The 12,717-nt window shown below is 41.9% G+C and overlaps 1 long non-coding RNA gene across 1 annotated transcript; it reads left to right on the top strand.

Annotated features, from left to right (window-relative positions):
* The first annotated feature begins 12,038 nt into the window (after window positions 1-12,038).
* LOC134929062 (uncharacterized) lies at window positions 12,039-12,514 on the top strand. Its single transcript, XR_010178246.1, has 2 exons — window positions 12,039-12,201; window positions 12,311-12,514. It is a non-coding gene; the product is annotated as an uncharacterized LOC134929062 (long non-coding RNA).
* Window positions 12,515-12,717: the final 203 nt, after the last annotated feature.

Here is a 12,717-nt window from a genome sequence, read left to right as displayed (position 1 = left end):
GTCTCCTGCGGATCCCGTCTATACCCCATGGTCTTGATGTCGTCCCCAGCATCCTCTAGGACGTATGAGAAAATGCAGTTGTATCCAGTGTCCATTTAACCACGGACATGTGGAACAGGGCAGACTAAGGACTATATGATTGTAACAGCCCACTGGGTAGATGTATTGCCTCCCGCAGCGGCACCAGTAGCAGCATCTTGCAAACGCCAACTCATTCCTAGGCAGGCTATGCTATGTATCACCGCTTTCCATAAGAGGCACACAGCTGACAACCTCTTACGGAAACTGAGCAACATCATCGCAGAATGGCTTACCCCTATTGGACTCTCCTTGGGATTTGTGATATCGGACAATGCCACCAATATTGTGCATGCATTAGATCTGGGAAAATTCCAGCACTTCCCATGTTTTGCATACAATTAATTTGGTGGTGCAGATTTTTTTGAAAAATTAGAGGGGTATGCAGGAGATGCTGTCAGTGGCCCGAAAAATTGCGGGCCACTTTCAGCATTCTGCCACTGCGTGCCGAAGACTGGAGCGCCAGCAAACACTCCTGAACCTGCCCTGCCATCAACTGAAGCAAGAGGTGGAATTCAACCCCTCTATATGCTTCAGAGAATTGAGGAGCAGCAAAAGGCCATTCAAGCCTATACATCCACCTACGATATAGGAAAAAGAGGGGGAATGCACCTGACTCAAGCACAGTGGAGAATGATTTCCGTCTTGTGCAAGGTTCTCCAACCCTTCGAACTTGCTACACGTGAAGTCAGTTCAGACGCTGCCAGCTTGAGTCAGGTCATTCCCCTCATCAGGCTTTTGCAGAAGCAGCTGGATAAATTGAAGGAGGAGCTAAGACGGAGCGATTCCGCAAAGTATGTGGGACTTGTGGATGGAGCCCTTCATTTGCTTTGCCAGGATTCAAGGGTGGTCAATCTGTTGAAATCAGATCACTACATTTTGGCCACCGTGCTCGATCCTAGGTTTAAAGCCTACGTTGTATCTCTCTTTCCAGCAGACACAAGTGTGCAGAGGTGCAAAGACCTGCTAGTTAGTAAATTGTCAACTCAAGCGGAACATGACCCGTCAACAGCTCCTCCTTCAGTTTCTCCTGCCACTGGGGCTGCAAGGAAAAGGATAACATTTCCTAGCCCACCCGCTGGCGGTGATGCAGAAAAGTCAGGAGCGACAGCTGACATCTGGTCTGGACTAAAGGACCTGCCAACAATTACTGACATGTCTACTGTCACTGCATATGATTCTGTCACCATTGAAAGAATGGTGGAGGATTATATGAGTGACAGCATCCAAGTAGGCATGTCAGAAAGTCCGTACGTATACTGGCAGGAAAAACAGGCAATTTCGAGGCCCTTGCACAAACTGGCTTTATTTTACCTAAGTTGCCCCCCCCCCTCCAGTGTGTACTCCGAAAGAGTGTTTAGTGCAGCCGGTAACCTTTTCAGCGATCGGCGTAGGAGGTTACTTCGACAAAATGTGGAGAAGATGATGTTCATCAAAATTAATTATAAAGTCTTCCGGGAAGACCTTAACCAGCAATTGCCTCCAGAAAGTACACAGGGACCTGTGATGGTGGATTCCAGTGGGGTCGAATTAATACTCAGTGAGGAGGAGGTACACGGTGAAAGGGGTGAGGAATCGGAGGATGATGATGAGGTGGACATCTTGCCTCTGTAGAGCCAGTTTGTGCAAGGAGAGATTGATTGCTTCTTTTTTGGTGGGGGCCCAAACACACCAATCATTTCAGCCACAGTCATGTGGCAGACCCTGTCGCTGAAATAATTGTATTGTTAAAGTGTGCATGTCCTGTTTATACAAAATAAGGGTAGGTGGGAGGGCCCAAGGACAATTCCACCTTGCACCTCTTTTTCTTCTTTGCATCATGTGCTCTTTGGGGACTAGTTCTTTTAAGTGCCTCATGTCTGTAACTGCAGTGCCACTCCTAGATGGACCAGGGCCTATATTTACTAATAATCCGAGTTTGACCGATTTGTGGGTTTTTTTCTAAGTCCCAAAACGGGAATTCACTAAGCACAAATCTCGGCAGTGTTCGGGCTATTCGTAATGGTTTTAATGGCTAAGTTCAAAAATACGAATGAATAGACCATCGGTCAAACGCGGCTGTTATTTCATACAACACGGGTATTCATTATTCATTCGTATTTGGGTGTTAGTCTCTGAGTGCTCAATTGCGGTCGTATTTTTTTGTGATTCGTTAAAAAAAGCGGCAAAAAAATAGACCTGCTTTTTTCAGGCGTGTTTACATGTGTTGCAACTAACAAATCACTCACACCTGAATTAGGATGCCTATAAAAGGATCTTAGGCCCATTTCAATCCACCTACTCTCAGAAATGGCAGCAGGACTGTTCGCCAGTGATATTTTGTGTGCTGTGGGATTCCTCAGACTCAGACATCAGCCTGTAAGTAACCAGGGCCAAGAAACTGAACACGGTCAGCAGGTTGTACAGGTTCCGCGGAGACTGCGCAGGCATCAATTTTTTAGGGGGCGTTTAAACTTGAACGCATTGTCTGATGATACGGTCATACAGATGTTCCGTCTAAATCATAACAACATTTTCCGTCTTTATGACCTTGTCAAACTGGGCCTAGACCCTGAGACAGCACGCTCTCGCTCTGTCTCAGGCCTGCACAAACTCCTGGCTGTGTTGCACTTTATGGCTACTGGCAGCTTTCAGGCTGTGTCTGGGGATGTCTTAGGAATCTCACAGCCCTCATTTTCAAGAATATTAACACAGGTGATGTATACCTAACTACCTCCTCTGTTTTTGGTTGGTTTTAATTACTCGGTGGCCAGTTCTGTCCTAAAATCTCATGTTTAATTTTCTTTCAAATATACACACAGGTGTTGGCTGTTTTGCAGCCCCACATCGAGGCCTCAATCTGCTTCCCTACCCAGGAGTCTCAGTGGCATGCCGTCAGGGTAGATTTCTATGAGCTGGCTGGCATGCCCAATGTGCTGGGAGCCATAGATTGCACACACATTCAGCTGAGACCACCTAGGGGCAGGCAGCACATCTATACTAATCGTCATCTAGAGCACTCCACAAATGTGCAGGTGGTTTGTGATGCAAATCTCAAAATAATGAGTGTTGTTGCTGGTTACCCTGGAGAAGGCATAAGGAAGTGATAAACCAGTGATATGTGCAAGTTGATAAAGGCACCAGCCAATCAGCACTAATATGTAAATTGTCATTTAGGAACAGATTGTCCGTTGCCTTTATTACCTTACACATATCACTGGTTTTTCACTTCCTTATGCCTTCTCCAGGTTAATACATCTGCCCCACAGTGTGTTACTCATGTGTTGCTGTATCTTAACATGAATCACGTTACTATATCTGTCTTTTAGGTGATGGAGGATATGGCTGTTTCTCTTGGCTTCTAACTCCATTGTCCCAACCTGATACCCCTGCTGAACACAATTACAATCATGCACATAAGTCCACGCGGAATGTGATAGATGTTTTGGTATGCTAAAATCTAGGTTTCGGTGTCTGGATAAGTCTGGTGGCCTTTTGTTGTATAGTCCCTTGAAGGTGACTCAAATTGTGTTCTGCTGCTGCTTTCTTTATAACATGTGTTTGCAACAACATCTGCCACATGTTGAGGAGGAGGAGGAGGATGAAGAAAGCAGCCAGCAAGCAGAGGAATTAGAGACATCTGGTGATACTTGGAGTACAGATGTAGGGAGGCAGGTTAGGTAAGACCTCATAAATCGTTATTTTTAAGGTAAGTTTTGTTTGCTTCTTTCATTTGTTGTGTAAGCCTAAATATATGTTGTTCCATTTTTCATTTAAAAACCATTACTCATAATGTGTCTGTCTCCTTGAGACATACAAACATACCCTCGCTTTATGCAAAACAAATGTAGCATGTGTCTTGTGTTTATTTTATAACTCAAAACAACAGATTATGAGTGGCATGCATGAAGTCTGGATAAGTGTTATTAAACTTGCACAGATAATTTATTACAAGCACACATAATCCACATAGTAAATTATTTAGTATTTAACTTTATTATTATGTGTATTGTCCTAATGCACAGGTTCTCAAACTCGGCCCTCAAGACCCCGCACAGTGCATGTTTTGCAGGTAACCCAGTAGAAACACAGGTGTATGAATTTCTCACAGACACATTTTAAAAGGTTCACAGGTGGAGCTAATCATGTAACTTGTGATTCTGTGAGGAAACCTACAAAACATGCACTGTGTGGGGTCCTGAGGACCGAGTTTGAGAACCTGTGTCCTAATTAAACACTCCTCCACATATAATATGTTAACCTTGAGGAATACATGTGTCCCTATGTGTGATGCTTCATCGTATTTAAGGGACACAAACTTAGTATCATCCAAAATTATTTATTTCGTAATGTTTGCTGCAGTAAACTTGCTGATTTGTAAGTCAATACACAGTTTGCCACATATATTCATTATTATACACATTATTTGTGCTTATTTAAAAAAAAACTATTTCTTTGTTTCTGCATCATGTGTAAGAAACTGATTACTAATTTTTAACACACACAAACATGGCCCAACAATAATTACATTCATTTTGGAACTGAATTATCTAAATTCGATCACAACATATTAGGACCTTTTTGACAAACTCAATTGTGTTATTCTTGTAATGTTGTATAGAGAAGAAAGGTAAAAGAGTTAACAATCACATTGTAATTTGTATTGGTCATGGATGAATCTGCATGGCTGCCAATTAGTCTGCCTGCAGGATATAAGAATGATTGGAATCTAGAAAGAGTAATGATTAGAAAAAAATCAAGAGGTCTTGTTACTGCATGCTAAAGACATTCTGCATGGCTGCCAATTAGTCTGCCTGCAGGATATAAGAATGATTGGAATCTAGAAAGAGTAATGATTAGAAAAAAATCAAGAGGTCTTGTTACTGCATGCTAAAGACATTCTGCATGGCTGCCAATTAGTCTGCCTGCAGATATAAGAATGATTGGAATCTAGAAAGAGTAATGATTAGAAAAAAATCAAGTGGTCTTGTTACTGCATGCTAAAGACATTCTGCATGGCTGCCAATTAGTTTGCCTGTAGGATATAAGAATGATTGGAATCTAGAAAGAGTAATGATTAGAAAAAAATCAAGTGGTCTTGTTACTCCATGCTAAAGACATTCTGCATGGCTGCCAATTAGTCTGCCTGCAGGATATAAGAATGATTGGAATCTAGAAAGAGTAATGATCAGAAAAAAATCAAGTGGTCTTGTTACTGCATGCTAACATCAATGTGCAGATCAAATAACTTTGTCCTCCTCCTAAAAAATTCAAAGATGTGAAAGAATAAATGTGTTGGCCAAAATCCTGTGTTTGTTTGTAACACTTATAATTAATGATGTTTAAAATATTGACAAGGTGGTAAGTGTAATAGATATTGTGACAAACCTACACTTACTAAATGTGTTTATTTACTTCTCTATACAGAAATCGGTGTATCTATTTTTAATTTTTTTGTGGTTGGCTGCTTGGACTGGCCTTTGCCTTTACCACTGTCGTGTTGGCGTGCTCTGGTGGAGCACCTTGGTGGTGAGGACACTGGCGACAGAATCGGAGTAGTCGTACCAGAACTGCTGCTTGGTTGCTGATGGTGCTGGGATCTGAGTGTTTCATTGAGGCTAGTGAGGGTGGCATTAAGTTCACATGTTGCAGCATTTTGATTCTCTAAAGTTCTGGTGATAGATTCATTGATCATATGATTGTTTTCTAAGATGTTGATGTAGCTTTGCTGTTGTCTGTGCTGTTCTTCCATTATGCATTGTAAGTTGCCCATGACATGTGTAATGTCTGCACACATGACTTCCATGGTATTGGCAATTCTGGTGGTTGGTTCATTTTGGTGACTGATATTTCTGCTGATTCTTCTGAGGTGAGCTGGTAGGTTTGCAAAAATGTGGGTCTGCCTACGCAGGCAATCTTGATTAGTGGCCTGCTGTGTAGCCCAACTATCCCAAAACACTTGATCAGGGCCTTGTGCTACTGATGTTGTTGGGCTGTGTTGTGGTGGTGGAGTGCTTTGCTGTGGTGGTGTACTCACAGGTGCTGGGTGGCCGATTCCTTCGATTAATGGCTGCATTTGTAACATGATTGTCTCATCCATGTCACTGTGTTGCTGCTGTTGCATCTGGATGCTGGTACCAGTACTAGAATCTGGAATTAGAACAATTTTGGAATAAGTTTGACATATGTTTGAAAAATTTAAGCAAACCAATAAACATGGAACACATGTATTTAAATGGTGCATTCAGATATCCAGCATAGCAACATCATCACTCAGAACTACAAAACAGACATATTCCTGTTTGTGGCAAATGTGTCTGGTTAATTCATTATTAAAACAAGCACATGAGTTGTATGGTAGATCAGACAGGTTGGCATCTTGGAGGTGTGACCAAAATTTGGAGTGGTGGTACCGAAGAAACTGTAGACAATCTTCGTGGTGGAGTAGACTGCTGTGGTTGTGATTGGACATCAGACCTTGCTTTCTTTGTTGGCACATGTACTTTTGTTTGGTGTGCTACAGGAGTCCTCCTTCTGCTGGTCAAAACTTCTTGGGATGGACCTGGAATTTAAAGTGTACTTTTGTTATGGCCATTCCTTTACAAACATAACCTATACTACAATGGACACTTTACCTACTTCCGCAGCGTCATCATCATCAGATGAAATGGGAGTGACTGTAGGCCGACCAGTACTGCTTTTTTTCAACACTGTAAATAATTAAACAAATAAAAGAACTAATTTCTCCATGCTAATGTTGATACATCCACCCATTATGTTTACAAACATTAAATCTTTCTCAAATGGATGCTTATTTATGTGTGCATAATTTCTGTACAAAACCATAAATGTTTTAAATAAATACACACATTGGCCAATAGCCATATGCACTATGGAAAGTGCAACACAGGAAATAATGTACAGGACACAGACATAGGACACAGGGGCAGATTTAATAATCCTGGTGAAATGATTAAGTGGTTGTTAAAGCACCAGCCAATCAGCTCCTAAGTGACATTTTGCAAACCCAGGCTGTAACATGGAAGTTATGAGCTGATTCTTTGGTAATTTATCAACTTCAACTTTATCACTTCACCAGGCTTAATAAATCTGCCCCACAATTACTAATACATACACTAACTACCCAAAACACAGACATCTTCATTGAAAAATGTTATGTCATTAACGAAAGATGCAATATAGAAAATGCTCTGTGATGTGGCACTAAAAACACACATTAGCACAATATGAGCCTAAAACCAAAACACATTTAAAAAAACCATCATAATAGTACGGTAACTAAGTCTGCAGTGTTGTGTCAGGGTACAAATACAGACTCAAAATGTACCAAAAAATAGTGGTTTTGTCTTAAACAATATTACATACAGTACTAATGAAATGACACATGTAACTGGCTTCAAAGCCACTTTACACTACTCCAGCCTCTAACATGTCAACCACTGATTTACAAACATTGCACATGGATAACTGAAAACCAAAACATAGGCCAACTTGAAAACTAGCAAATGTGCCAAAGGAAAACATTATTTGTTCGTCGGGAGGATTGCCACCTAGCAACAGCAGGGGGGTGTTATGTAGTAAGCATCATGATTTTCCGCTGTAAGGCAGGGAAGTAAAATTTTTAAATCACTAACCTGCCGACACTAGCAGTGAAGTTGCACTTGCCCAGCAGGCTAGGTTGTGCACAGGTCACATGCACACTAGCAACTGGGTGGGGCTAACACTCACTGAATCAGATTTTTCTTCAGTGCTGAAGGATGAGGATGCAGTCTCAGTCTCTCTGCCTGACACACTGTTATTTCCTCATATATTGCAAAAATGGACATAAAAACCTTGGTAAAGGTTATATCAGTGTCCACTACTCCCTCATCTGATACACAGCATTTATCAGAGGGAATGAGAAATCCTTCATAAATAATACCTGATAGCCAATTCACATTCTGAGGTACAACTCTGAGCTAATCATTCAGGTCTTTCTCCATATTATGGTAAGTTTGCTGCTATCAAATATAACGAAATAAATACAAATAATATGGATTTCTCACAGGGATGTCTGTTCAGGCCAATCTATTTATCACTCCCTGAAACTGCCCTTAGCAGGCAAACCTAACTTGTCCGGAGCTGACAGAACAGTACTGCCCGGAGCTGGCAATATCCCTCTGCCCGGAGCTGGCAGCAAGTGGAGTCCCGAAATATGATTAAAGGGTACTCTCATGACAAACCCAATGCTGGTCCTTCCCTTATTGCTTAATCCTCAAGTCCCTCCTCTGTGGTAGATGCAGAGTCTGAGGAAAGGATTGGGATAGCTATGTCTTCAATGTCACACTGGGTACTGAGGAGCTTCTGTCAGACAGATGATAGATAATGCAGCGCTGGTTTCTGTCACAGATACAGCATACCCTCCAACATTTTACACACAAAAACCGGTACAAATTAGAAAAAGGGGCGTGGCCACGGGTAAAGGGGGCGTGGTTACACCCCTTTTACTATACTTTCAATAGAAGTTTGGAGAGACAAAAATAGGTACAGACCATAAAAAAAGGTACTGTACCTATTAAAAAGGTACAGTTGGAGGGTATGATACAGTATACTGTATATTTCACCTCTCACTGTTTCAGGCATGAATATACAAAAGTAACACACACACACACACTGGGGTAAATTTACTAAGGTCCCGATTTTGACCGAGATGCCGTTTTTTCATCAAAGTGTCATCTCGGTAATTTACTAAGCAATAATCACGGCAGAGATGAGGGCATTCGTTATTTTTTTGGAAGTAGTTGTAAAAAATTACGAATGAATACACCATCGGTCAAAATACGCCTGTTTAGATATGAATCTCGGTCATTTACTAACCATTCGTAATTGTAATGTCTGCCGTGAAAATGCATTTGCGGCCGTGAAAAAATACAAATCGTAAAAAAGTCCTAAAAAAAACCGCACCTGCTTTTGAAAAGCGTGTTTACATGTGTACTCAATTATCCATTACTCACACCTGAATGTTTGGCCCTATAAAAGTGTTCCAGGCACATTTTGAAATTCTCTCACTCTGAAATGGCTGCTGTGGTGTGTGCCAATGACTTTCTGTTTGCTGTGGGATACCTTAGACTGCTCCATGAGGCTTCCAGAAATCAGGGCCAGGTAAGTGAACATGGTCAGCAGGTTGTCCAGGTGCCGCGGAGGCTGCGCCAGCCACGTTTTTTTAGGGGTCGTTTAAACTTAAACGCATTGTCCGATGATAGGGTCATACAGATGTTCCGCCTAAATAGAACCAACATTTTCCGCCTGTATGACCTTGTCAAACTGGGACTAGACCCTGAGACAGCACGCTCTCGCTCTGTCTCAGGCTTGCACAAACTCCTGGCTGTGTTACACTTTATGGCTACTGGGAGCTTCCAGGCTGTGGCAGGCGACGTTATTGGTATCTCACAGCCAACCTTTTCAAAATATTTGAATCAGGTGAGTCAAAAAATACATAGCCGGTTATGTCTAAGTGTTGCTTCTGTAAGCTCTTACAACACAGTATTGTATAGAATACCTAACATGACACTCACCTTAGATTGTTTAATGTCCACTCAGGTTTTGGATGTCTTGGATCCACATATTAATGCCTCAATCTGCTTCCCTACCCAGGAGTCGGAGTGGCGTGCTGTCAGGGTAGCTTTCTATGAGCTTGCTCGCATGCCCAATGTGCTGGGGGCCATAGATTGCACACACGTTCAGCTGAGATCACCTAGGGGCCGTCAATATATATATACTAATAGACATATGGCCCAATCCACTAATGTCCAGGTGGTCTGTGATGCAAAATTAAAAATTATGAGTGTTGTTGCAGGTTACCCTGGTGGCTGCCATGACTCCTTCATCCTCAGTCAGTCATCGCTCTTCGATAAATTTGAGGACGGACAAATGCCTGTTGGCTGGCTGCTGGGTATGTTTAAAATGTGTTGTGTGTATGTCTTTTAACAACAAACTCTATTTTTGACTAGGGTAATGAATAATCTTACACATGTACTAATGTTGACTATATCTGTTTTTCAGGTGATGGTGGTTACGGCTGCTACTCTTGGCTCCTTACTCCATTGTCCCAACCTGATTCTCCTGCTGAACACAGTTACAATCATGCACATAAGGCTACGCGGAATGTGATAGAAAGATGTTTTGGGGTGCTGAAATCTAGGTTTCGGTGTCTGGATAAATCTGCAGGCCTTTTGTTGTATAGTCCCTCAAAGGTGACTAGAATTGTGTTCTGCTGCTGTTTTCTCCATAATCTGTGTTTAAGTCAACATCTGGCACATGATGAGGGAGAAAGCAGTCAGCAAGCAGAGGAGTTAGAAACATCTGGTGACAGTGTGAGTACATATGTAGGGAGGCAGGTACGGCAAGAAGTGATTCATCGGTATTTTTCGGGTAAGTTTTTGTTGGATGTAATTATCCTTGACTAAACACTTTGCAATACAAACAATTGTGTGTTTTGTTACTTACTGTTTGTTGTTTATAGTGGTGTGTACATTGTAGTTAGTTTATGTTATCAATACATTGTCATTCATTACCCCATAAAAACATACATACATACATAGCAGCTTCTACAATGTTTGAGACGGACACAGGAAGTTGTGTGTTTGTCAAAACAAATTTTTTATTGCGTTACTCAAAAGTTTTTGATGTATTATTTTTTGCGCTTGTGTGTGCTGGGTGCTGTGCTTTGTGCTGGCTCACTGGCACGTGCTCGGGAGGATCGCCGAACAGGGGAGGTTACTGGCGTTTGGCTAGGGGTCGTGGTTCCAGAGCTGGAGGTCACTTGTTGTGCTGCCATCAATGTTATGTTGTTGCTCAAATTATTTATGCTGGCATTCAGTTGTGTGTTGGTTGCAGTGTGGCTGGCTACAATCCGGGATAAAGATTCATTCACAACCTGGTTGTGCTGTATTAGTTGTATGAGTGTTTGGTGCTGGCGCTGTTGCTCATCAATGATGCGCGTTAAATGAGCCAGCATTTGGTTGTTGTCTGCCCGTATTTGCTCCATCGATGTTGCGATTCGGCCTACTTGGACAATCAGTCTGCCCGAGTTGCGACTAATGCGCGGTAGATGATGGGGCAGACTGGCAAGGTGTTGGGTATGTGCGGTCAGGCTGGCATTGCTTTGGGTCTGTTGGCTTGTCCAACTGGACCAAAAGTCATCTGGAATTTGTGGCTGGGGTGGAGCTTGTACCAGTTGTGGACTCATGGAGGCTTGGGGGATATCCTGCGGCTGTATTGGCTGGCTAGGGTCAACAGGTGTTAGTTGCAGTGTGAATGTTGCCTGTTGGTCTTGTCCCTGCTGGTCCACGTCGGGCATCAAGCTTGGCTCTGTATGGGGTGGACAACATGCACTGTTTACTTTACAAATAATATTTTTGCTAGTTCTAAACATTTCTACATTCATAATACTCCATTATTTTTGTATTTTGAGTTGTGTTTTTAAACTTATAATTTTTTTGGTTTACAAACACATATATACCATCACAGGCGTGCACATAGACTGACTTGCGGAATCCTCTCCTAACTACCTCCCCTCCACAGCATTACAGTGTTCTGTCACCTCCCCTGTCCAGGATATAGACTGCTTACCTGGATATTCCCGAGGAGCGGAGCAAGTAAGCAGTCTACATACAGGACAGGGGAGGTGTGTGAACACTATAATGGTGTGGAGGGGGTGTTTTTTTTTTATTTTAAGCCAGTAATGTGTTGTTATTTTTATGTGCACGTGTGTGGCCTATATTTTTACAAATGTCTGTTCATTTTTAAATTTGATGTTGGCGATAGCAACCACTAAGATATTGAAAAATTCTGCATTTGCACCTTTAAAAATGTAAGACGTAACATCACATTGTTTGTTATGGCAAACATGTAATCTCAACTACAACTCACATCATAGTAACTGTACTGTGTAGATGATTTGCTATGTGTTTAGTTTATGTTTTGACTCACCAGATAACTGAGGTGATCTGGGCTCATCACTCTGTGGACTCGCCAATAGTGCCTGTGGTGGCTGGGGTGAGACTGCAGAAATGCGCCGCCTGGGTGGGGAAGATGGAGCCGCAGATTCAGAGACAAGACGCCGTGTCTTACTTGGCCTCCTGGGTAAGTGCCCCGAGCCCTGTGATGGGCGCCTTAGAGGAGGGCGGCTTACAAAAGCAGAACCTATGAGAATATATAAACATTAATATTTTGTACTTCTATGTGTTTGCAGAATATGTGACTACAGTGAATTCTTACCTGCAATCCCAGCATCATCCTGAGTTGTCTGTGGCCTGTCTGGCCGGCTGGTCTGTCGGACTGTTGAAAAAGTTGTAAAAACATTATGACCATACTTTGTAAAAAAATGCTAACTGCAAAGCCTTAGTGTACTGTAACCATCTTGTACGTATTGTAAATTAAACTAATTTCTGCTTAAGATCTCCGTGATTCCTTAATTTGTTATGTATATAAAAATGTACATGGTGTTGCACAAAAAAAAATGTTACATTGATGAATTATGTGTCAGATATTGCATAGATTGATTACTTGCAACTTGAGCCAAAATGTAAATTAAAAGTTTATTTAAAAATTGAATTTAAAAAAAAACCCATCAGAACAAGCTGCTATTAGATACAACAG

This window comes from Pseudophryne corroboree, chromosome 5 (assembly GCF_028390025.1).
Source record: "Pseudophryne corroboree isolate aPseCor3 chromosome 5, aPseCor3.hap2, whole genome shotgun sequence".
Classification (NCBI taxonomy): Eukaryota; Metazoa; Chordata; class Amphibia; order Anura; family Myobatrachidae; genus Pseudophryne; species Pseudophryne corroboree.
The sequence above is the reverse complement of the archived record's forward strand: the minus strand, read 5'-3'. Positions and strand labels throughout refer to the sequence as shown.